The 26,894-nt window shown below is 37.2% G+C and overlaps 1 protein-coding gene across 49 annotated transcripts in view; it reads right to left on the bottom strand.

The window, feature by feature from the left end:
- Positions 1-26,894, bottom strand: part of EGFEM1 (EGF like and EMI domain containing 1) — a 688,205-nt gene that overhangs the window by 331,145 nt on the left and 330,166 nt on the right. The window contains exon 1 of one of the 49 annotated variants that reach the window (XR_014824260.1): positions 10,238-10,334. The exons of the other annotated variants lie outside the window; for them this stretch is intronic. The gene's annotated coding sequence lies outside the window, so the exon portion shown is untranslated. Of the gene's footprint in view, positions 1-10,237; positions 10,335-26,894 lie in introns of those variants that run through there. 49 annotated transcript variants of the gene reach the window in all.

Below are 26,894 nucleotides of genomic sequence, written 5' to 3'. Positions count from 1 at the left end.
AACCACAAAGACATGTCACCTCACACTTGTCGAAATGGCAAATATAAAAAACAAAACAAAAAAATTAACAAGTATTGATGAGGATATGGATAAAAAGTAACCCTTGAGCACTGTTGGGGGCTTTTTGGGGGTAACATAAATCTGTATAGGCATTATGGGAAACAGCATTAATGTTCCTCAAAAAATAAAAAAAATAGAAATCTCAGGGGATCCAGCAATCCTACTTCTGCGTGTATATCTAAAGGAAATGAAATCTGAATCTTGAAGAGATATCTGCACTTCCAAGTTCACTGCAGCAGTATTCACAATAGCCGAGACAAGAAAGCAACCTAAATGTTCATCAATGGTCTAAAAGATAAATAAAATGTGGCAAACAATGGAATATTATTCAGCCTCAAAAAACCCCAAGATATTCTACCATCTGCAACACATGGATGAACCTGGAGGACATGATGCTAAATAAGTCAGGCACAGATGGACAAATACTACATAATCTCACTTTTATGTGGAATCTAAAATAACCAAACTAATAGAAGTAGAGTAGCATGGTGGTTGCCAGGGGCAGAGGGAGTGGGAATGAGATATTGGTCAAAGAGTACAAAGTTTCAGTTATAATAAGACGAATGGTTTGGGGAGATCTAATAAACAGCACAGTGATGGCAATTAACAATACTGTGTAATAGAGTCATTCCTTCACTTAGTAAATCTTTACCAAATGTCTTTTTTTTGGCTTTTTAGGGGCGCACCCAGGGCATATGGAGGTTCCCAAGCTAGGGGTCAAATTGGAGCTGTAGCTGCTGGCCATAGCCACAGCCACAGCAACGCAGGATCCGAGCCGCATCTATAACTTACACCACAGCTCCCAGCAATGCTAGATCCTTAGACGACTCAGGGAGGCTGGGGATTGAACCTGTGTCCTCATGGATACTAGTCAAGTTAGTTAACTGCTGAGCCATAACAGGAACTCCCCTGAATGTCTTCTTTATGCTGGGCCTGGAGGATCCAAGGATCAAAACCATCATTTTTCTAAAAGATAAGCTACCTTCCCATACTAAGCTTACTGGCTAATGTGGAAGATGCAGTTCCACAAATTGCTATATAGGTTAAGGATCGGTGTTGTCCCTGCAGTGGCTCAGGTCACTGCTGTGGCTCAGTTCGATCCCTGGCTTGAAACTTCCATATGCTGCAGGTGCAGCCAAAAAAACTAATAAAAGTTGCTATAAATAAACTAAAGGTGAGGTTGAAATTTAAGCTCAACTAAAATCCAAGCTTTCTGGATCCAAAGCAATTTCTGTTTTTCAATTCCAAGCTGCCTCAGAAATAATTCAGAAATTATTGCCTATTAAAAAAAAATTCACTGTCCCCCCACCATCCAAACCACCGTATCATTTTAATGTAGTTGGGAATCATTAATCAGATGATGCAAAATATATCTACCCAATCCCTGGACAGTCAGCTTTCACAATTATATCAGTTGATGTGTTTATGAGCCAAACATTCTCTTATTCTTATTTAATTTTCAATCATAAAAGAAAGACTTTGCTAAGCAAAAACATTTCTTGCTCTCTTGGACTACTGACTTAAAGGAGAGGTTTTTGCAACACATTCCTATAAGATGAAGATTTTTGTTAAACTTGACTGAACATGCATAAATCTCAAGCTTTACTTTCTGGCATAGGGGTAGGAGTGGCTCTGGAGTCAGAGTGGCTCCAAATTCTGGCTTATTTGCTATATGACTATTCCCAATAGTGTTGCTGTGTAACAAAGCATGCCAAAATTTGGTCTTTAAAAACCTCAACAAATTTTTTGTTGTCTCAGTTTCAGTGGATCATGAATTAGGGACACACTTGGGGAGGCAGTTCTGACTTCACTCATGTAGTTGTAGTCAGCTAGCGGCTGGAGCTAGAAGAGCAGAGGGGAACGGGGGCTGCTGGGACCAGCAAGACACCCCTCCCTCCTTCTCTCTCTCCTTGTAATCTCAAGATTCCCCAGGTGGCCTCTCAATCGGGCACTTTGTACTTTCGGAAAGCACGATGGCCTCAGGCAGCCAGACTATCAGCATGGCAGCTCACCATGAGTGTTTCAGGGATCAAAGTGGTTGTTGCATTTTTCTTCCTGACCCAGCCTTGGAAGTCACTCATTGTCACTTCTGCCACATCCTATTGGTTTCATCAGAGTCCCAAATCCATCCAGATTCAAGCAGAGGAACTAGACTTCTTTTCCTCCCTCTCTCTTTTTGGCCACATCGGGAACATGTGGAAGTTCCCAGGCCAGGGATTGAACCCACACTGTAGCAGTGACAATGCCTGATGCTTAACCCACTACATCACAGGGGAACTCCTAGTCTTCTCTTAATATGAGAACAGCCAAGTTTAAGAAGAACATGTGGAAGAGAAGACACCACTACAGCATCTTTGGAAAATAAATTCTCCCTCCCTGACCTTGGTCAAGTTAGCTAATTTTTCTGTGCCTCAGTTTCCTTATCTATAAAATAGGGATAACAGGTGGTACTTCACAGGGTTCTTAAGATTTCAAGGAGTTAATTCAGTTTAAGTACTTAGAGCAGTGCCTAGCACAGAAAATGTCATTTCACAAATTTTATTTTTAAATTTAATTAAATTTAAGTTTTATTATTGTTAATATCTTCAAGTCTCAGCACAAGTTTCACCTCTTCTGTGAAGCCTTCCTATTGCTCACATTGATATTTCATTCTTTCTTCAAGCTAATCATGGCTTCAAAGTCATGTCTTTTCAGATTGCATTGCCATTCTGTGTTCTCACACGCTGAGATCCTGTAGTGCATGGTGAACTTCTCAGGAGCAGGAAACACGGTTGCTCAGAAACACGGGTCTGACTCATTTATCGGGGAATGACTCAGTCCAAAGTACAACCACAAATAGTGGCAATGAAAATGTAGATTAGAAAAGATGGCAAAACCAAGGAAAGATAATGCAAAATAAAAAAGGGGGGATATATAGGAATAAGGAATGTTTGACTTCCACTTAGGTTTACCCTTGGAGCAAAGCTTTAAAGGTTACATTTGCCTTAATAAGGAGTTGCAAGAGATGGCAAGATTTCCAGATGAGAAAACAGAGTAGTGAGTTAAAAGCTGTGGCCTCAAATTAACATCTAGAAAATAGATTAAATTTGTTGTAATAGACTAGCTAAAATTTAACTAGCTTTCTGATCACTGTAATTTCACACTTAAAGTGTCCATAATTAAAAACATTTGCTGAAAGAAAACTGCATTTGAGAATGAACATAAGCTGTGAACCTGTAAATGATATAAATCTGCAGCATCCTATTCCTTTTAGAAGAGAAATCAACATTAATGTCAATATAATACAACAAAAGTATCTATCCTCAGGTATCATAGAGACATCCACGAGATTGTGAGCAACAAAGAAGACTGGCTGTCAGCTCCTTTTCCAACAAGAATGTATTTGTAAATCATAGGAATGTTGTGCAAAATTATGAAGGACTTAGTCTCCTACACCACGAGTAATTTAAATTTAATAAAATAAGAAACTCATTGTATATTAAAATTTCAAAAAGCCATTTATAAATAATACAGCCCCAGAATTTTCACTTTTTTCACCCCTCCAGAGCCCAGAGATGTTTAAAAATGAATTTTGCAGTTGAACTCTAGGAATGTCAGAGCTCAGAAACAACAGAAGAAGAAACCCTAATTAGCTGTGATGAACGTTGATTATAGAGCATGGATATAACAATGATTACAAAAGAAAAAAAAAGAGGTGATGCGTCGGGCCCACATATCAAGTGTGGTTCTGTAATTAGAGAAATTTAATCACAGCAGGCAAATGGGATGTATTTGTATCTGTACCATTTTGTAGATTCACGGCAAAACTGTCCTCAGAAAATACAAAGGGAATAAAAGCATGTCTATTTGATATGCTTTCTCTTCAAACCATTTAATTCATGAAGGTGGTTTTTTTCTTGTTCTTTTCCCACCTCCTCTCCACACCCCACAGAAAACCCATTTCTTTTTCAGAAATACAGTACTTAGGGTGTTCTTTACAGAATGCCCCTAGCTCATTAGGATTAATAGAAGCTACACACATGCTCAAAGGGAAAAATAGGCTCTGTTTTACCTGATATGGTAGAATTTAGTTTCATTTGAGTTTCCGAAAACAAAGTATATAACATCTGTCCTGAAAGAAGGAGCCATGAACAGAGCTAGAGCTCTCAGATTCCATTTGCTGGTTCATGAATAAATCCCCAAATATAAGAAGTCACTTGGTCAGCTGAACTCCCACAGAAGACTCAGTAACGTGTTAGAAGGTCACAGGGTTTATCTTGAACAAGAGTCTGTCTTGCAGCTTGCTGTCTTTTGATTTCCTGATTAAGTGATGGATGAGAAGAGGTCACCCAGACAGTACAGAACTGGAAAAAAAAAGAAGAAGAAAAAGAAAAAAACCCTCACAGAAACCTTGGCTGGCCCGTATTATTCCCAGCAAGAGATTTCTGCTTTGCACTGATTACTCATAAAGCCTTTTCCCCAAGCAAGCCTTTTTTTCTTTCTTTTTTCTTCTTCTTCTTCTTCTTTTTTTTTTTTTTTTTTTTTTTTTTTTTTTTGCTAATGTTGTTCTATAATTAGGTGTTTCTGCTGGAGTTAGGAGCAAACACGAAAAAGCTGTTCTTGCAATACATTTGTAAAAGATATCTGAGTTATCATTGGTGAAGTTGGATTAAACTATATAGTTTATCATTATGACAGTACAGATGCATCTGTGTTTGCCCTGAATACTCCACTTAAGTATAATAAAATAGAGAAATAGCATGAATCATTAGAAGATTACACACACCTCTTCTACATTAATACTTTATGCAGATATATATACATATATATATATATAAAATCATTTTCCTGGACTCAGCCTGATCCAATGCAAATATATTCACCTATATGATAATCTTGCTTAAGATATTCAGGAGTCTATCACCCTGCAATTTTAACTGCAGGAAAGTTTCTCTTTGCTGACAGAGCTGAACCGAGTAGATTAGAACCCTACTCCTAATGACTTCATAGGAAACCCCCGGCTGGGGTGTGGGACACATCCAACTAAAGAAGTCAGATCAGTAACTCAGAGACCACTGGATGGGCAAAGAGTAGACAGATATTGGGGTGAAAGGAAAGTTATCAATATGGAGGTGCCAAGGAGAGCTGGTAGTTATAGAAGATACTGATCAGCCCAGGGGCCCAAAGAAAACTGGTTCGTCAAAGGCAATCATATATCAAATGTTGTTCACAGGAAAGGAAACAATAAAGGTTCAAAACAGCATTAAGAATGAATGAACTCTGTACATCAGCTGTACTTCAACAATAAATTTTAAAAAAGAATGAATGAACTCTGACAACACTTATATCAAAGGGAAAATCTTCAAGCCACTTTTTGGATTCTTAAAATCATAGGTGCCAGGATGGGCCCCAGAAAAATGGCCTGATAGAACATAAACCTCTGTGAAAAATCTGTCACAGCAAATGCATAGTTTGTTGGCTGACAAATTAAAACAGGGACAAACAAGCTTTATAATTTAAGAGTTGACAGAAATTGCTGTGCAGAAACATGGCAATTGAAATGTATGAATCTTTTCTAAGAATCTGCAGTTATTCACTTTACTGGCATCCTCTTGTTGTTTAAATATGAGGATGAAAGTTAAAACCCTCAGTTTTAATGCCTTTCAGCATTCTCACATTTAGCTGTAGGAATATGGCATAGATAAAAAAGAAATGGCACAAAACCCTTCTACGCCATCTTTAGAAACAAGCCATTAAATGTGAAAACAGCCTTTCAATAACTTGAGAGCTTTTCTTGGACCATGGTTTCAATGCCTTGACAGTCTGAGAGGGCTGAAGAGGACTGCTTGACGGGGGAATGCTCAAAAGCAGGTTGAGCATAGGTCACCAGGAGGATGGATTGGGCAGCATCTCTGCATTCAACTTAGAAGACAAGCAAGGGCAAAAATAGCACCATGGCCATCTCCAAGGTAAGAGAAAATGAGAGTGTTTTCTTAAAGAATCTGCTACTTAGAGAGTGAAGGAAAAGTGAGTGTTGGATTGGGAAGCGAGGTCAAGCTAATAAAATCAGTAAGTAGAAACTGTCACTCTGCTTAAAAAATAGCCCTAGATTTCAAACCAAATTAAGGGTAAATTCTAGTGCTGCCCTGCAAAGCCCAAACTATAAAGGAACGAAGAAAAAAAAAAAATCAGACTCCCCATGGCCCTTCTCTGCTAGCTTTAGTTCTCTTCCACAGTTCCAGCATAATAAGATTTTAAGAATAAATGGTACTCAAAGCACTGTTTGCATAAGAATTCACACTTTCCTTATCATAATCATGGCAGGCTGTTAAGATCCAGATTTTCTAAGAGGGAAAATGAAACTCAGGGGAGTTATGTTAGGTGCCCATGGTCACCTAGTTTGTCAGCAGAGAATTTAAGATGAAAGTACAACAGGTCTTCAGACACTTAGTGTAATGACATTTTAAATGCACTCAGATTTTTGTCTCTGTGGGTATATATTCTTTCAATTTTATCCCATCTGTTTGTTATGTTTTTTATCTTCATAAACATTTGTCTGATTTCTCTGACCCTGAAGTCCTTGGTTAACTGTCCCCCAAGCAGTCTAAGGCACCTAGTCCAACATCATTCTGATCCCATTACTTCAGGTCAAGGCTACAGTGAATTGTTAAGGGGTTTTCTAGTTTGTCTGGCCCGAACTACAGGGCAGAGGCAAAGACAATAGGGACCACAACAAGGAAAGCCAAATCTCAAAATGGGAGGGAAAGAAAATGTTAAGCTGCCATAGTAATAAGACTGGAGAAAAGTTGGAGGTGGGGGTGGGAGGATCAGAGCTTGGAGCCTAGCTCTAAAGACTAGAAAAAAAATCTGGAATGTTCAAATTTGAAAGAAAACAGTGAATTTCAGAGACAGGGAGAAAAGCATGCATATGACAAGAAATAAATTCCATTTTACTCATATGTCCCTAAAGGAGCACCAGGGAGAAGCACCAATTTGGCAAATGCATCTTTTGTGTTTAAGCATCAATTTTGATTTGTGATAGATACTTGTCTTTCAAATATTTCCATTTTCCATAACTAGAAACGATCAGAAAAATAAACTCTCTTAGCTGTTTATAAACTAAATTCTATTTTGACTTTTAAAAGAGAGAAGAATTTCAATAAGAGTAAAGATCTGAGATAAAAGGAAAAAAAAATACACACTGTGCTTAGTTCATTTTCTTTAAGGACCAGGATTTCTCAAAAACAGAAGCTGCTAGAATTTGGTATATCATAGATCTAAATTTATTTTTGTGAAAAGAAACAAACCACCTAGACCAAACACACACACACACACACACACACACACACACACACACACACACACACACACACACACACACCACTCATGTAGCAGACTGAGGACAGAATAGACTTGCTTTTCTGAACCTTGGAAAGTGAGAAGTGCCTCTCACCTTTCACCTGCAGCCTCATCTCCCAAATGACAGAGCTGCTATTGATCATGATCCATTGTCGGGTGCCCGAAAGCTAAAATCCAAGTAATTACTGCTGGTGGCTGAAGAGTTCCCTTTGGGTGAAGGGAGAGAGCTAGACTGAGATCATTATCCAACAACTTACAATTCTTTCAACTTCTGGTCAACCCGAATGTCTTTGAAACTAAGCATCTAAAGCATTTTAATTGCAGAGAAACTTTCAATATAAAAATCTGCTCCTGGTATGTAGGCAAATTAGTTCACTTTCACAGACACACTCTAAGTATCCTTCCCTTCACTTCCCTCCCCGAGCCTGCCTGATTCCCAACAGCCATTGAGTCTATGAATTCCCTTCCTGTGGAGGACAGTTATACCATAAAATTTAACTCATGAAAATATTAATCAACTTTCTATTTTTGCTGGAGGCTTTTCTTTCAGCTTGTTGATACAAGTCAGCTCCCTCCTGCCTTTAGAAAGAGAAAACAAGGGACCTCCCAGTTCACCTCTTTTATGGGCCCTCATGAAACATCTGTCGCTTGGGAAAGTGGACTCATTCACAAAATTTATCATCAAGAAATGGAAACATTTGCTGAATCCCCCAATGAAGATATGCCTAAACTTATAATGGTGAAACTCCCCAGGCTTGGAGACTACTTGGTTGAAGAACTGATTTTTCTAGGGTCCTTCCTCTCAGCAATTTGAATCCCCCCCCCCAAAGTCACCAGTTTCACTGTTGACACACACTCATGTTGACTGTGTATTATTCCTGTACTGTAGTACATGATGCATGACTTAAAAAATTAGAAATGATATTGCTTCTTCCTCTGGCTACATTTTAATTTTTTCCATTTCCTGCTTCAGCCCTTGTTTTCTATATTCATTACATCTCTTTACATCTCCTGAAATTTCTTCTCAAATTCTCTTTAAGTTGACAGCTATTTCCATAATTTTCTTGAAAAATACAATTTTAAAGTCATCAAGAGCCTCCTTATTGGGAGCCCAATGGCCTTTTCTTCCCTGAAATCTGCCTTGAGTCACACTAGTTAAAAAAGGAAGCTTCTGAGTTGATGCCAGGTTCTCCCTGTGATACAATGTCTCTTTGTCTCCCTTTTTTTTTTTTTTTCAATCTGTCATTCCTATCTTATTCTTGGTTTCCAGACTAATTGTCCTTAAAAGGCATTTGCATATCATCATTCTCTTGCTCTGCTACTATCAATCCCTCACCCTCTATTACTATATCAGACCTAAATTCCTTCATTATCTCACATGGTCCTCTACCAGTTTGTGCACAGAAGTTATTTATTGAGAGCCAGATTTAAGCAAGATTAACCTGCTGCCTTGCATGCTGCAGCCATTCCCTGTGAAGAATGAAAATATACAGGACATGGGAAGGGCAGTAAATTTTTTTTTTTTTTTTTTTTTTTGGCCTCATCTGCAGCATGTGATGTTCCCAGGCCAGGGATCAAACTCACACCACAGCAGCAACCCAGGTTGTTGCAGTGACAACACCAGGTTCTTAACCCACTGTGCCACAGGGGAACTCCCGGAAGTAAAATTCTTATTTTATTTCAGTTGTATTTATATTTAATCTCAAATTTCAGATTGTAATATGTTAGAACTTTAGTCCTTATAAAAGAAAATAAATTTCTTGAAGAGAAAAAAAGAACGTCTTGTGGTAGCTGAAGGGTTCATAATTTCATCCTGATAAAATTATTTATTATAGTTTCCTCCAGCTGTCTTATTTTTTAAGAAATGCATTGATGGCTACGAGCGATCAGAGCAAAGCTTCGAACTACTCATACATAAGTCTACAGTTAGCACATGTAACATAGGGAAATGGTTACCACTACAAACTCAATTTATTTGTTAATACTTTATTAGTTTCATGTTAATATTTTTTTCTTGAAGCCTAACCCACAGAGAATTTCATTACTACTACCATTCAGGTGTCAAATCCCTCTCTAAAACAAAACAAAAGAAACTCTTCTACAAAAGTGGATCTTTAGTTTTGCAGACAAAAGAAACTGTGAAAAAGAAGATTAAATCTTCATCATTTTAACTTACAAAGCAAATGCATAGGGAAATAGCATTATTCACCATTTAAATTGCCTAATTAGTCTTGGGAGTTTTTTCAGTCTGTCCAAGGTAAAGGAATTCTACACCCAGATATAATAATGTTAAATGCCTAAATAGCAGACTTAAGTAAATCCTTCATTGGAAAAAATAAATCACCTCTGTGCTGAGGAAGCTCTATTCAGATACCATCTGAAAGATCTATCGAGCCCTGAAGTGAAATACATACATTTTTAAAAGGATAAACATAGAGAAAAATGTCTGTCCTGCTCTAAGGTGAATATAAATATCTATCCAAATGTTCAAGAGCTCCCTGATTTATTCTTAAGTAACAACCTGGACTCTCTAAACATTGTTTATGGTGGTCAAATGAGCATGTACACAGAGTTTCGATACAAGATATCTGCTAGTATACTTCCTTTTGAGAGTAAAACATTCTTAAAGCATCATTTACTTTCACAAACAGCATCTGCTCACCATGTGGCACCATTCTTGTTAACACCAAAGTAGCAATTTGAGCTTAACAGCTTGGGAGCTCTGTTTATAATAATAATAGTATATGATGTCAAGTCCTCAGAGTCTCAGATGTCAAAGGTGATCATGAACCTAAATGCAAATTCCCAAAAAGTGCTCTGCTGGGAAAAGGATTCTTACCAAATCCACAGATTCCAGTAGAAATAGAAATACTTGGTCTCTAGCTTCTAATAAGCCCAGGAATTGTCTTTCCAATTTCACAGCATCACCTTCATCTGGTTCTAATGTACACACGTCTAGTGAATTAGTTCCCCTTGGGGGAGAATTTTGTTGTCTTAAGAGCTTGAGATTTTCAATGAAGTGTCAATGATTTTATACAAATTATTGAAAGTTTTATATTACAACTGTTCTCTTTCTTTTGTATGAGCTGACTGTTTACTTTTTGAGCACCTTCAAACCTTCTAGCATTTCAGAATAATGTTTAAAACATGGCATTATTAAGAAACTTTAAGATTGCAGCTGTGAAAACAGACCTATGTCATTATAATCAGTGAGAAAGTCCCTTAAGTGGGATTTCAGAATATAAAAGGAGCCCATGCAGAGAATTGGCAGGGTAAAAACCAGAGAGAAAAGAAGGAAAGAAAGAGGAGAAAAAAATCCATCAGGCAAAGAGAGGGGGTGTTTCTATTCTTGACAGCCCATTTAAAAATATTAGTAATTCAGTATTTGAGTAGAAGACTTCTTCTATGGGGGAGGAGATATAGTTACTTACTGCATTGCTTTGCATAATCACTTTATATGTTACATCTATTAAAGCACTTATTCTTGTTTATTCTAAATGGTTATTTACCTATCTGTTTTTCTTGTAGACTGTGAGCTCTTCCAGTGCCAGGACTATGTGGTATGTGTCCTACAAAATAGGACCTATTACATTTCAGGCATTCAACCTTTATGGTTAAATAAGTGGTAGAGTCTAGCAATTGTATAGAAAACACATTTTTGGTCAGACTAAGATGCAGAAGTAAGAAAATATTTGGGGAAGGAAAAATTATTCTGTCTTAGCATTGTTATTAATGGAAGAAATGTTCAATATACTTTAACATGCTGTGGTAAGATGACCACAAAGACTCAGCAAATTAAACGACACTTCTCTGGGTTGTCCTCATCTCCTGGGACAGACAGTAATTCTATAGTGAGTGTTTTTCCTTTGGACATTGAACTTTTTGCCTGAACAGATTTGTAGGAACAGAGAAGGCAGACTATAGTATATTACTCATGTGATATATTTTGTAGCCTGGTGTCCTGAGAAATGAAGATAATGAGACACTTAAAGTTCCTCCTGAAAGAATAGTTTAGATAAATTCAAACTCTATAAGAAGGAAGAGATTCCAAAAAGGGGCCACAGTGGACTGGATTGGGGGAAAGTGGTATCCTATTTCAGCTGGGCCCCAGGCACCGCCTCTCAAGTCTCTTACCCTGTCCTTTCTTGTCAAGTTTGCCAGTTTTCTTAGTGTCTACAAGGAATCTTCATCTCTTTTCTCAAGGTCTATAAACAATATTTGCAATTCTTCCCCTTCTTCCATCCTAAAAAAAATACCCTCCCTTTAGTCTGTGTCCGTTAAAACACTGTCATTTTCTTCCCTTTCCTTTTGGTGCACATTTCCTTCCTCTTCATCTCCACTTCCACATCAGCCTGCAGCTCCTCTACCACCGGACTCTAGCTTCCAGCTCCATTACTCTAAGATACTGCTCTCACCAAATCTGCCGGTGACTCCCTAACTGCCACATCTATGGACACTTTTAGCCCGCATTGTACGGAAGGTTTGATATTGTTGATTCCTCCTTCAATACAGCTCAAAAGAGCTGACAAAAAATAGGCTAGTTATGAGGAATAATATTAGTAAAGTGCTTAGCACAGCTCTTTGCACATAGTAGTAAAAGCTGTTTGCTAATGTTATTATAGTACTATTCTTCTCAGATGCCTTCGTGAGTCCTCTTTCTGCATCTCCTTTTTAACGCAGGTGCCCCTAACCAAGTGCCCTGGTGGTCCACACTCTGTCACTGGGTAATTTTCCCAGCCTTTTGATTTTAACAACACTCATGTTATGATGCTCACCTCTACATCTCCAGCCCAGTGACCGACTAAATCTTTCTATGTGTACATCTAACTGCCTGTAGGAAATCCTCACCTCAATTGGCAATACATCCTTGGGGGGTAAAACCACCCCCATTTGAGAATAGGTGGTTCACATAGATGGTTATTTGTGTCTTTCCTCAGGTGACTGTGAACTTCCTGAGAGCTGGCAGTGTCTCATTCATCACTGTGTCTTTCAGACACAGCACAGAGCCCCATACACACTGAAGCCACAAATCTAACACTACAATTCTCAATTTAGAAGATCTTACTTTAATGAGAAAGCATATTTACACCCTCACCCCACCAAAGTCCCTGTATAGATTGTTACGTCTAGTCCCGATTTCTCATAAAAGGAAGCATCTAGAATATTTCAATAATGAGAAAAAATACATGTTAAGTGGATGGTGACTAAAATTTTGAGATAAGAGCATACTGTTAAATTTAGAAATCAGATGAAACTTTACTTGAGAAAAGGTTTGAATAATAGTATATTCTATTAAAAGAATGATTTGCTGGTTATTTTAAAAATAATCCAAGGAAACAGGAACTTCTAAAAATTTCCCAGCAGCCTAAGTCCAAAACTTGAAAGAAATAATAAAGTACTGGGGCTGTTACATCTGAAGCCATCGCATCTATGGCTCCCTGTCAATTTATAGTGGTAAATGTGCCACAGAAACAAATTTGTCATGGGAATTTTCACAGCAATAAATATCACAGTCTGGTGGCAGTAGATGGAGTTATGGATCACACCCTCACAAGTCTTAGGCCTAGTTTGGGGAATGTGACATGTGTAATGCACATTAGCTGAGACCTTCAAGTCTTTTCATGCTTCACAAACCAGACCAGATTGGCTGAACTACAGAATATATTTGCTGCAACACAATAAGTTAGCCTAAGTCATATCCCAGCTGATTGTGAGAGACAAATTAGCTGAAATCAGATTTTCAAACCAATGTGATACAGTGGGAATGTGGATCAATCTCAAAATCACTTTGATCCACAAATCATAATGTTCTCCATTGTTCAAAGGCATGAAACCACTTAAGTGGAATAGGATTTACTAAGAATACCATCAATTAAAAGATAAAGTATTAGAATGTCTAGGTTCCAAAAGTGTGTATATCATTGGCCTCTAACTTAGAAGCTTTATAATCATGGCTATTATCTAACTTCTCTTTTGTGTTTCCTTCTCTTCTCTTGCCTTATTCTTTGGCAAACATCTCCCCAACTACAAAAAAAAAAAACAAAACAAAAACCAAAAAACACCTCGGCTACCTTCCCTTCTACCACAAAATTTTTTTCATATTCCTTTAAATTCTTAACAAATATCTTTATTCTAGACAAGTCATATACCTCAAGAGAGTCCTAAAAGAGTCAATAATAGACTTGCCTTCAAAAAATTAATGATCTAATATTTAAAACAGGAGTACAACATGATCACAAAACCAGGTAATATTTGAAGGTAACATAAACGGGGCAAATTAAGTGCCAGGGAGGTTTCAAAGTAAAGAGACATTGCATTTGATAGAAGAACACCAGGATTCTTGCAGAGGGAGATATTTTAGATGAGGTGATGTATCACAAGTAGAAATTGGGTTTGGCTTTGTTCAGAAAAACACCAATAAATCATTTTTTAATTTATGTGAAAGCATAAAACACAGTGCTTGATTCATGGGAGGCACTCAACAAACATTCATTTTCTTCCCTCCTGTAGGGGTGTTGTGGACTGAACTGTGTTCCTCCCAAATTCATATGTTGAAGTCTTAACCCCCAGTGCCTCAGAATGTGCCTGTGTTTGGAGACAGGGCCTTTAAAGTGGGAATTAGGTTAAAACGAGTTCATATGGATGGGTCCCAATTCAATATGACAGGTATCCTTACAAGGAGAGGTTAGGACATGGACACACACAAGGGAAACCATGTGAAGATACAGGAAAAGAATGGTCATCTACATGTCAAGGAGAGAGGCCGCAGAAGAAACCAGCCCTGCCAACAGCTTGATCTGGGACTTCTCCCTTCCAGAACTGTGGGAAATTTAATTTCTGTTGTTTAAGCCATCCAATCTTTGTTACTTTATTATGGGCAACCTGGCAAATTAATACAAGGGGTCAGTGAATGCAGGGCTAAGAAGATGACTTGGATATCTCCACTGAAGGAGATGAAGTTTGGGGACTTGATTTATGAGTGGATAGGAAGTTGAACCAGGTGTGTGAGCTGAGACCTGAGCTTAGATGAAAAAGATTTGGCTTTTGTGTTTGGGTTGTGACAGTGAGGGAGACAAATTTAGAAGACCAGTTTAGAGAGTACTGGGTCATTCAATCAGCCGAAGTACAAAATATTCGGGATGTGAACTGGTTCACTGATAGCAGGAATGGGAATTAAAGTGTATTTAACTTAGCTATTGACTTTACAAAGGAGAGCCAGGGAATGAGAAAGCTCAGTGTTTCCAAGTGTTTAGCATGGTAAAGATATTAATAATAAGGATGTTAGTATAATTGTTAATAAGTTAAAAACATGGTTCTCTGTACATATAGAATACATATGTTAAAGATTTTATTCAACTTTTTAATTAATGGGAAAAAAAAACGGTGATGCACACATAAACACATACCCCAAAAATGGTCAATCAAGAATGCTGATATTAATTTCCTAATAAGTGACAAACTGGTTAATATATTATAAAGGGTGATAGAATTACTTGGGACATTTTTTCCATATTATAGTGATCAAATGTTTCTATGGGACAAAATACCCTTGTACTGCTGTGGAGAAGAGTCATTTGCACAGCTATCAGTTTTCTACAACTTCTGCACTTTCAGAGTGTAAAATAACTCAGTCAACAGAAAGATAATAAAAGATGTGCACTCCTATAGAATTAGATAATCCACAGAGGGTCCCCTAGGTATGCTTTTGTCCATTTCCAAGTCGTGTGTTATTTTTTCTGACAAATACAGGAGAGGTTATTTCCCATTTTAGGTATATTAAATATGTAGCTCCAAAGACACACTCAGGGAAGAAAGTTCAACATGCAATCAGAAGGGTAGAGGCTGCACCTCAGTAGAATAAATGCTTTGAATACATTTATCAGCTCTGCTTCATGTGTCCACATACTTCATCAGTGATCTCATCAAATTGAGACATGATTAGAGCTGAAATTGGAGGCAATGGCCGAGGGCTCCACCCCTTCTCTCCTCCTTACTTTTCAATAGCCTACTTTACTGCAATCCCTGTGTCTAACTGGCTTAAAAATCTTCCTTCTGAGTTCTTGACATGGCTTCCCTTCTCTGGCACTTTGATGTCTGGTATTTATGTCTCCTTTCTGGTATCTGGATCTCAGCTTTCCTCTTCTGCAATGCTAGCCTCTTGGACCAAGATTTCAGCTGATAGTTGTGGTAGGAAAGGCTTGCTCTAGTCTAGACCTAAACAGGGAAGAACCCAAGTCTCATGTTAATCATTTGGTTGGTGCTCAGGTCAGCCCTGTCCAAAAAGAGATGGGCTGGAGAAGTAGATTTGAGAGATGAAATTTTCTACATAAAAGTCAAGATTTCCAATTTTCTCTTTGTCTTTTGGCCTTTGCTGTGGCTCACTGACAAAAAGTCTCCTTTTCTTTCCTGTGTGTTTGCTGGATATTTGACATGTCAATTGAAAATAGTTTGGGTAACCTCTAAGTAAAACAAAGTGTTTATTCACTCACTCATCCATTCATCATTTGTCAAAAAGTACTAAATGTTTCATATGCGCTAAGTACCATACTAGGTACCAGAATATATATATACAAATAAAACATATCCTTGCCCTCTAAAAACATAACCACTGAAGGCTATAAAGCAATGTTTTTTTTTGTTTGGTTGGTTGGTTTTTGTTTTGTTTTGTTTTACCTTTTCAAATACCTTCCAGTGCCAGAGTAATAGTAGAGTAGGGTGCACTGGTGTGTACCTCTAGCACCTCACTACCCCCTCCCCAATGAAGAAACAACTACAAATAAAGTTAAAATAGGGAGATAAATATATAGATATCACTGCAGACGTAGGTAGACAGATATCTCATATATAATAGGGACATAAGTACAACATGTGGCCTTTGGTTGTTGTACATTTTGGGATTTTAGATTTTAGAAAGCCTACAAAAGATTTTAGAAAAAACTTTCTCTTTCAACTCATCATGGTAAGAAAATGACAATATCAAAATAATATCAACACTGAAACAAATAAAAAGTTGCTCTGTAACCATGTCTGATGAGGAAGGCTTTGGAGAAAAGACTCTAAAGAGGAAGAAAACCCCAAAAGGGTCATATTTATTTTGAACCATATTCTTCTGCCTCTATTGCTATAGGTATTTTTTAATGCCTACACAACTACTTACTGTTATAGATGCAACAACATAAACCCCCATCTGTTCAGAATTTCATTTTAAAATTATCTTCAAGTAATGGAGTTGCACAATGCCATGCTGACCTTTGGCATGCATAAAAACCTAGTAGGTTGCTTTGAAATATGTATATATACATATAGTAGGTGGTGCATTTTCAAAATTTACCAAGGTCATTAATACACCAAATGTAAATGGTTGCCCATTTATCAAATGCCCAAAGGAAATCAGGAGATAAGTGAAATGATAGATGAAGAGATGAAACTCTAGGCTAATGGGCTGTATATCAATGAATCAATGTCACATTTATGAAAGCTTTCGGAAAATGATTCCTATTCTTTGCTTATTTTAAAGTTTTAAATCTCAGGAAGGTATATGCAGGAGGACTAAAATCTGAATTAAAAAGAGATCCATCAGAAGCATTTCTCCAATGATTTTTCTCACGATAATCTGCATTTTCCTACACTAACTTTGGCAGAATTTAACATTATCTCCACTTTCCTTTTGTATTCCCTCTCTTTTTCTTTGTGTGAAACCATCAGTACCTAGATTATCTCATCCAGAGATTATTTCTCCTACTTCCTCTTGACAAACATAGGAACTTTATGAAAGAAAAAAATGCCAAGATTAGCATGCTGAAAAGTGATTTAAAAACAGAAGAAACTTTCAATTTGGTCAATTATAAACTATCTTTTATGGACAAAAAAAGTCACTAAAATGAATTTAGGATGACTTATAATTAAACTTGGCAAAGAGTAAACTTATTTTCTAGAATAAGTTATTTAAGGTTAAATCAGACATAGGTCCATGGGAAACAAATGATGCTCAGAAACAAACTTTCTCTGCTCCCAGAAGTGACAAAGAATTGAGATAGCAATTCAAATACTGACTAAGAGGAGACATGTTAAAAATAGGGACGTAAAGGCAAACCATTAACAAGTTTCAGGAATGACAAATGTGTTTTCCCTGGGCAAGTGGGGTTTTCTGTCTACTGGACAAGTGTGTATTTTTGACACCTCTAATTAATAATTTAGAAAGGTGCCTGTAATGAGTCATGTTTCCTCCATGTCAGGCTAGACGTCGGGGCTCACATGGCTACCAGAACCACGGAGTGATTTAAAGAAGAGCACTGATAGGTGACAGTGGACACAGGTGATCAGCCCCAGAGGAGGGGGTCAGGGGAAGAGATCTCCTCCAGTTCTAGGACCAGGTTAGTACCTTGACAGTTGTTTCCATCAGAAACCACACAGGACATGATCTTTCTGATGGTTTCACCAGGACAGTTATAATTGTCCCTCTTAGGGCTTGAGCTGGGAAGCATGACCAACCAAGGTCAGCCAAAAAACAGAACCCTGGGACTCAAAGGGAAGGGATAGCAGGAAATGCCAAGAAGTCTCATAATTGAAACAGTAGATTCAAAATAATATTTCAGAATCTGAAATCCCAGACACAAACTCCCCAAATCAGTACTCTATAAGAATTTAGTTGCTTATATGCACACTGATTGTTAAGATACTGATGTATTTCCATACTAGTTGGATAGTAGTGCCTATCTTGAGATCACTGAGTGCCCCCCACCCACTGGGTTGCCCCCTCTCCCCAGTCCCTGGGACCTCACAGTCTTCATCCAGCTCAGATAATAAATTATCAAAGCAGGGGCCGTTGAGGATGCTGGCAGCTCTGGCATCTGCTCTGAATTTGTGGATTTCCTGTGTCATACAGGTTCCTAAATAACTTTTAATATCACGCTTCCATAAATCCAACACTTCAATTATACTGGTTTTCTCATTCCCTCTTCACCACAACCACCCCTCTTTTCATACCAGCCTTCCATGTACTTGACATAAAAGTAAGCTCCCCTACCCCAGCACCTGTATCTATAATGTTAACAAAAGGAAATATTAATATCACTATTTGGTACTGAATTCAAAGCTCTGATTATTGCTTCTAATTCCAGTGGTCCTTTCTGAGATCGACACTGCATGAAATAAAGGAAATACAAGATGTGACTACAAAGTGATGAAATTGATTTTCCCATGTGGCTTGTGGGATTTCCCTGATTACTTTTTAGTCATGCCTTGTGTTAGTCAGTAAAACTAGCCTTCTGAGCAGGAAGATTCCTTACACGGCCCCAATAAAATGTGCATTATTCTCCTCATGTTCACAAAGGTCTTTGCACAGGAAAATTTTGTGCTTATAGAGAACTACAGAGCCTAATTAGTCTTTTTTGCACCACTAATCTGTTCCTTTAAAATATTTTGCTCCAAGAGCTTTACACAGAATTATATCTGGCATAATAGAATACTATCAATGTCCCTAATGGTCAGCAAATCAATTAAGGACAAAAATAGCAAAGCCATATTTAATACCCAGTTTTTATGAGCATAGAACTTTCAAAGGATGACAAACAAATTATACTAGGTGGTTTGGTCTTGTCACCACCAGTCACTCCCTTGTATAACTCCTCAGACAGTGGCCAAAAGGTACATAAGAAGGCAAAAGTGGCAACAAAAAATTTTTTCATGGATAGTACAAGATAGCCATTTAGCTGAGGGTTTTATTTATTGGGATGAACTTTGCAGAGTTTAGAAATTAATGGCATGATGTTTTAGGGTGTATTTGAAAGGATGTTGAGTGCTTCCTAAAAACTTATCACTAAACTTCGTTAATGGTACAGCCAAAGAAAGAGGAAATAGCAGCTTTGGTGCCAGAGTTTCATTTTCCTATCTGAACAAAAACCCAATATCTTAAGAAAGTGAAATCTGCCATTTTCATTTTCATGCTATTGAGGCAACCTCCTCAAAATAATTTCATCTAAAAACAACTCTCTTTTACAGTAAAAAATCAGAGAGAATAAAGGAAAAGACCACTGCAGACAGCTGCTTTATCTCAGCGTGTTTACACAGACATATAACATGTAATATAACTAATAATATATGTGTCTATATATTAATATATTTTATATTCCTGTATATTATTATAGACATAATACATGGAGATAATGAGGTAATCTTCACTAATGTTTTGTTGGATATCCTTCAACTCTTTCCCTCTGTAGAGCAAAGGAAATAATATATGACCATAATACTCAATGCACATCGTTTTACCAATATGGGATCACATGGGACATTCTCTTTTATGAACTACTTAATTTTATTAACTTAATAATATTTCATGAATATTTTCTAAGGTTATGACCATACTATAATCTTTTAATAATTATAAGAAAGTACCATGATTTATATAGAGAGCTTCTTCTTCATGGAGTTTAGTCTATTTCTTTTTTTTAACTATTATGAATAATACTATTACCATCCTTCTAGCTAAATATTTATACATATTCATACTTACGATAGGACTCCTTAATGTTGGCGAGAACAATCAGACACAACTGAGGCTACCCTGTCATTTGTATGCTGGTCTGAAAGATCTGTCTGCAAAGGAAATATTGCAAGCATACTCTGCACTTGATACTGTAATAATGATTTCAGTGTTCTCTCCTCAGAGAGCTATTTCAAAGTGTCTGTCATGTGTACCTTGCATTTGAAATGAATATCACAATATTTTGCATTTTTTTAAAAAAGTGTTTTGACTTTTAAAATTTAAACTTAAAGTAATTCTTTAGACCAGAGATAGTTGTATTCTCCGTAAAATCTGAATCATAGATAGAGCATCACAAATCACCAGGGATTGGTAAATTATTCAATAATTTATGTTTTAATAAATGATAAGCAATCTTGGGAAAAATCCATTTAGAGCCTCACCTCACACCATTTAACAAAACAGATTTGGGTGGATTAGAGTTAAATATTTTTTAAAACAAACTATTGAAAAACTGGAATTGGATATTCATTGAATCTCTGAAGAGGGGAAGAGCTGTTACAATCAGCAGTTGGAAAAATCACAAAGAAAATAATCAATGAATTTGTACTCAGAAAACTGTTTTTTTAAACTTTTGCATGTTATAGAAACATAGAACAAATAAAAGAACAAAGTGTAGTGTTGGAAAATGTGACATAATGACAGATTACCATCCTCATTAATGAGAACACAATCATACATAAGAAAATCACTACACAGATTTTAAAAACAGAAATTCTAGAGGCAATTCACAAAAATCGGCAATTCCCAACATTTTAAAAACACCATTATCACTAGAAAAACTAAGCAAATTAATATAATGATGATAGATCATGTTTTAACCTATGAAATATGACAATTTCAAAAAGAAGGTAAGGTACAATAAAAGAGTATTTACTTTTTCAGATATGTGTACATGTGTTTTTCTAAAATTTTGTAAAGAAATATGTTGGTATTAATCAGATGCTATAGAAAATACACACGGCTTCACTTATTGAAAAACTAGTAATAACATAAATAGCTAACAATATTTTGTAAATTTGAGTACTCATGTTCAGAGATGTTTCAAAACCTATTAAGTTACATATATGCAAGTATATAAAATCACATCAAATGAAAACAAATGACTGTTCCCATTGTTGGCTAGGAGAGTGTACCTGGCATAAGAATTCAATGACTTTCCAGGTTACGCCTATTCTATAATGTTTTAATAATTGTTTTACAGTGCTTTAATAAAAAAAGATTCTGGAAAGAAATGTACCAAAATGGCAAAATATTTATAGTATGGTGGTATCATGGGTGATTATTTTTCATATTCCTATATTACTTTTTAGTTTTAATTAAATTAAAAGCAAAATTATAATGCAAAAAACATGTATTTTAGACTCTCTCCTATCACAGTTTAACACTTCCAAGTTGTTCTATTACATAGTGTAGTTTTTTCTAATCTTGAGAATGCTCCTTGTAGAAGCATAGAAAAAGTTGCTTTACATAAAACATATTTTCTTCTATTTATTCAGTAAATAAATCTCATATTTTATTTGGGAGATAGAAAGGATTTCTGGAAAGAACTCTTGGAAGAGGTAATGTTTGAAGATGGTTTTCATTTCCAAGTTTCCACAATATATAGGTTATTCTTGTATCAGTTTTACTTATATATAATTACCTATAGAATACTTAAGCGTGTAGGCTTAAGAACATCAAAGCCCAGAGAAGAAAGCCAATCAGTGTTGTAGGATCACTGACTGATTTTCCAGAGTTGATACTTTGTGCAAGGTATTTGGTGGAAATCCAGATTGAATTTGACAAGCACATGAGAAGCCATTGCGAGCATCTGAGCAGGGGAACCAGAAGAGCTCACCCCTGCCCTGAGGTTGTCTTCATGTGCTCCTGGGAGGTCTCTCCTCCATGCCCAGCCCTTTCCTACCACTGCCTTTAAAAAATAATTGATTTGTATGTTTATTCCCTTGGTACTCTTCTTTCTGCCATATAATGGCTGGTTAGTCTGAACTGAGGTATCAGTAAGTCTCCCCTTCACCAGCATATTTTAACAAAGTCCTTCTGGGATAGTACTTAGCTCAAGAAGGACAAAGGGATTTTATGTGTCAGCTCCAATGGATTAAATGTGGCTTCCTAAACACTGTGGTAAAATAGGATCTGATACCATTTCTAGTCTTGGCAGTAAAAATTACCATGAATAGTAAGTTTGCCACTGGCATAGGATAGGGTCCGTGATGGGCCATCTATAGTGCTTGCCATTCCAGATTTATCCCCAAAGCAAGACAATTACTTTAAACAATGGCAGGGAAATAATTTGCCATACACAATAACTCACACCAAGTGTGTGACCAGTAACACACAACAGTCACCAAGCAAATATGAATTGCATATATGCTTTAGAAGATGCAAAAATAAGCCATTCCCAGATATTCAAAATCCTTCAAAATGGATCAGTGGCTAAACATCCATTCCCGGACTGGTGTTGATCTATAATCAAGTTTTATGCTCATTTGCACCAAAATGGGAAAAACAAAACAAGAAAAGGAGAAATATAAATTTTCTTTGTAAAGTTTAACTCTTTCTCAATTTAAAGGTTTTTTAATTTCTGAAATTGTGTCATTCCATTTTTAGGTACTAAAATGATTTTTATATGAAATGATAATTTAATGGATTTTCCCCCCCAATGCCCTTGTTATGTTAAAAAAAAAAAGTGGAGCTTGCAAAATTTAAAGTCTGAGCAGCACTTTTCTAGTTAACAAAGTGTTTAGATAGTCGATCAGAGTTTGTTGCTTTACTTAATGTTACATTTTTAACTATGAACACAAAGATAAATAAATCTGCCATTTCCTCCTCATTAGAAAAAACACTCAACATAATTTCCCTTTTCTTGAGAACTCAGAGGCCATTGCTATGCTCATTATTTATTGGACTCTACTGTAACAAGAAGGAACTCCTTAAGTCTTTCTTAAATGAATCCAGGCTATCCATGACTTGAATATTTCTACAGAATTTTTCTCCTAATTTTTTTTCCCCTTTTTCAGTTGCACTCATGGCATATGGACGTTCCCGGGCCAGGGACAGAATCCAAGCCATAGGTGCCACCCATGCCACATATGCAGCAACACCAGATTTTAACCCAGGGATCATACCTATAACTCTGCAGTGACCTGAGTCACTCCAGTAGGATCCTTAACCCACTGCACCCCAGAAGAAACTCCACTCCTATTATTTCTGTATCCTTTACTTCTGGTTTACCAACTATGAGTGCTCCCTGTTGGAGCTTGCAACAATTCGTTTGTCCCACTGCCTCCTCACTAGCAACAATTCTGGTTAAAAACTGGGCGACACACTTGATGGAGGAAAGTGAAGTTCCTAACTTTTATTGTTTTTGACCTTTGAAACATCTAATTTGGCTTGGGAAAAAAATATTTGTGATGACTTCAGGGTTCCAAGGGTGTGTTCTGGAGAGGTATGCGGCAAATTCAAGTACTGGAGACAAGATGACTCAATATCTATTTTCTCCCTGTTGTTTTTGTCTTCTGTAGAGGCCTGAAGGCTTTCATGCAGCTAGTGGTGGCCATGCGATACAATGGCAGTTTACAGAATGTAAATAGAAGCTCACAGGATATTGGGGACATTTCCTAATATAGACACTGACCCATCCCACTTCAATGCCTCATCTTTTTGAGAATGGAATGTAGATGAGATGCCTGGAGATGTGAAAGCCATCTTAAAACTATGAATGAAAAGTATGAAATGAAAGTGAACATTCTACAGATGTTAAAGTGGGAAAGTTAAAACAGCCTGAGTACCTGGAAGCATTCTTGAGCCATTTTACTAGTCCCGCATGTCTTCCCCAGACCACTTGTAATGGGAGACAATTACTAATTGTGTAAGCATCTCTTAAATTACTTGCAGTTGAACATATTCTAAACCACACCTGAGTATCTTCTACACGACTTCTCTAGGGGTAGATTCCACTGAATTTGTTTTATCCTTGAAATATTCCCCAAGGAGATTTCAGAATTAAAAAAATAGGCGTTCCCGTTGTGGTGCAGCGGAAACGAATCCGACCAGGAACCATGAGGTTGTGGGTTCAATTCCTGGCCTTGCTCAGTGGATTAAGGATCCGGCTTTGCCGTGAGCTGTGGTGTAGGTCGCAGATGCAGCTTGGATCTGACGTTACTGTGGCTCTGGTGTAGGCTGGCAGCTACAGCTTTGATTAGACCCTAGCCTGGGAACCTCCATATGCCACGAGTGCGGCCCTAGAAAAGGCAAAAAGACCAAAAAAAATTAAAAAATACAGTCAAGGTTACTAAAAAAATTGATGAAGAGAGTTCCATGAGAACAGAGTGAAAATGTATACCAAAAGTACATTAGTAAATGACACCTCAGTTTTCATTTGAAGAATGAGAAGAGTCTATAAAAGTAAGTATTTCTAGGACCACAGGCTAAAAAAGTCTTTTATTACTACAAAATGACTCATTCCCGTTTTTTACTGTTTCAAAACTCAAATTAATAAAGAAAAATTTCTGATGTCAAATTGAATGCAGAAATAATTTGAAAATTTCTTCTCTGGAGCACCTCTGTTATTTTCTTAGGGGCCACACCTGTGCCATATGGAGGTTCCCAGGCTAGGGGTCGAATAAGAGCTATAGCCACTGGCCTACACCACAGTCACAGCAAGGCCAGATCCGAGCCATATCTGCAACCACAGCTCAGGGCAACATTGGATCCTTAACCCACTGAGCAAGGCCAGGGATTGATGTCCTCATGAATACTACTCAGATTTATTTCTGCTGCACCATGACAGGAACTCCATGGTGTATCTTTAAATGACAAGTCATACATTGTGGAGGGAAAAATGTTGTCAAAAAGTGTTAGGAAACTTGAGGTACTTTTTCAGAAGTCAAAAGCACGAAGAATTGAAGTTAAGTTGCATAGAGCTGCCCAATGGATTTAATAACTAACCATTTAGTACAAATCAAAATCAAATGGGTTCCATCTATAGGATGTTTATCATTGAATTTCCCCCCCCTTTCATTTCAATAATAATGACGTAAGATTTCTTGTGAAATATCTTTAGACACTGAAGAGCTCATTTGGGGAATTAAAAAGAAAAAGCTAATGTAAATAAAATAAAACAAGTGCTTGCATCAGCTTCTCTTCATTTTGCATTTTATTACCTGATCACTCATGGAAAGCACGGAAGACAGAATACTGAGGTCCATGTATTTAGCCTGTACAACCATTTGAAACTTTATGATAAAACCTCCCCATTTTATCGATGAAGGCCTGAGCAGGAGCACCTTTGTCTGTCTGGAAGAATTCCCTCAGCCTTCAAAGGTAGGGTGCCTGCATAAATAAGACTAACAAATCATGCTCATTCAGAAGTCAGAGATTGAATACAAAAAGAAGGTAATTGCACCAGTTGTCTGTCATTTAACAAAAATATCTTTAAAATACTATTATAAATACAAAATTACCATGTTGTTTCTATTTATTTATTTATTTTGTCTTTTCTAGGGCTGCACCCACATAGCATATGGAGTTCCCAGGCTAGGGGTCCAATCAGAGCTGTAGCCTCTGGCCTAAACCACAGCCATAGCAACATCAGATCTGAGCCCCATCTGCGACCTACACTACAGCTCATGGCAATGCTGGATTCTTAACCCACTGAACGAGGCCAGGGATCAAACCCAAAACCTCATGGTTCCTAGACGGACTCGTTAACCACTGAGCAACGACGGGAACTCTGCCATGTTGTATTTAAAAGTTAGAAAAGAGAGGAAAGTCACTAGTTCCATCCATGTTGCTGCAAATGACATTATTTCATTCTTTTTTTATGGCTGAGTAGTATAAAAAAGAAAAAAGAAAAAAAAAAGAGAGGAAAGAAAATCATTGATAAACACACTAGCCTGAAAAAACATGGCTCAGCAGTTATCAAACTCAACGAGCCTCCATGAGGATGCAGGTTCAATCCCTGGCCTTGCTCAGCAGGTTAAGGATCTGGCGTTGCAATGAGCTGTGGTGTAGGTCGCAGATGTGGCTCAGATCCAGCATTGCTGTGGCTGAGGTGTAGGCCAGTAGCCATAGCTCAAGATTCTGATTGCTAGCCTGGGAACCTCCATATGCCTAAAAAAAGACGAAATAATAATAATAATGATAATGGTAATAACTGCTTTGCTATTAGCATTTTTTTGTATTTTCTTTGGGAAAATTTTCCTTTGCTTCTTTTGACATTTAGAAAATCATTCTATACATATAATTTTGTATCTTGTTTTCATTGACTTATAAGGATTTTCATATTGTTATAGTTTCATAATCATCATTTTACTGATATTATAATTCACATTTAATACAATATAATTGTCTTATTTATCTTGGGTATTTGTTTCAAGTACCATAATGTGTTGTTAAAAAATTCTAAACTAGAGAGTTCCCGTTGTGGTGCAGTGGTTAACGAATCCGACTGGGAACCATGAGGTTGCAGGTCCCATCCCTGCCCTTGCTCAGTGGATTAAGGACCTGGCAATGCCGTGAGCTGTGGTGTGGTCACAGACGGGGTTTGGATCCCGTGTTGCTGTGGCTCTGGTGTAGGCCGGCGTCTACAGCTCTGATTCAACCCCTAGCCTGGGAACCTCCATATGCCGTAGGAGTGGCCCTACAAAAGGCAAAAAGACAAAAAAAAAAAAAAAAAATTCTAAACTAAAAAAAAAGTTGAATATCATGTTCTCTAATTCAGATTTTTAATTTTGGATATATTTTCCAAAGTGTTATTACTGGGTCAGGAATATGAACACTTAAATGGTCCTTTATACATACTGTCAAATTGTTTTCTAAAATGGTTATAACAATTATACTCCATCATAAATATGTGAAAAATATCTTTTAAGAATTTATGCTGGCAAAGGGATTATGACTTTTTTTACTCAGGCAGGTGGGAACCATTCAAATACCTATTTTCTGTAAT

This window comes from Sus scrofa, chromosome 13 (assembly GCF_054392235.1).
Source record: "Sus scrofa isolate SSC_HxYL_T2T_F1_AM1 chromosome 13, Sscrofa_HxYL_maternal_Yorkshire_Landrace_v2.0, whole genome shotgun sequence".
Lineage (NCBI taxonomy): Eukaryota > Metazoa > Chordata > Mammalia > Artiodactyla > Suidae > Sus > Sus scrofa.
This window is presented reverse-complemented; position numbering and strand designations above follow the sequence as displayed.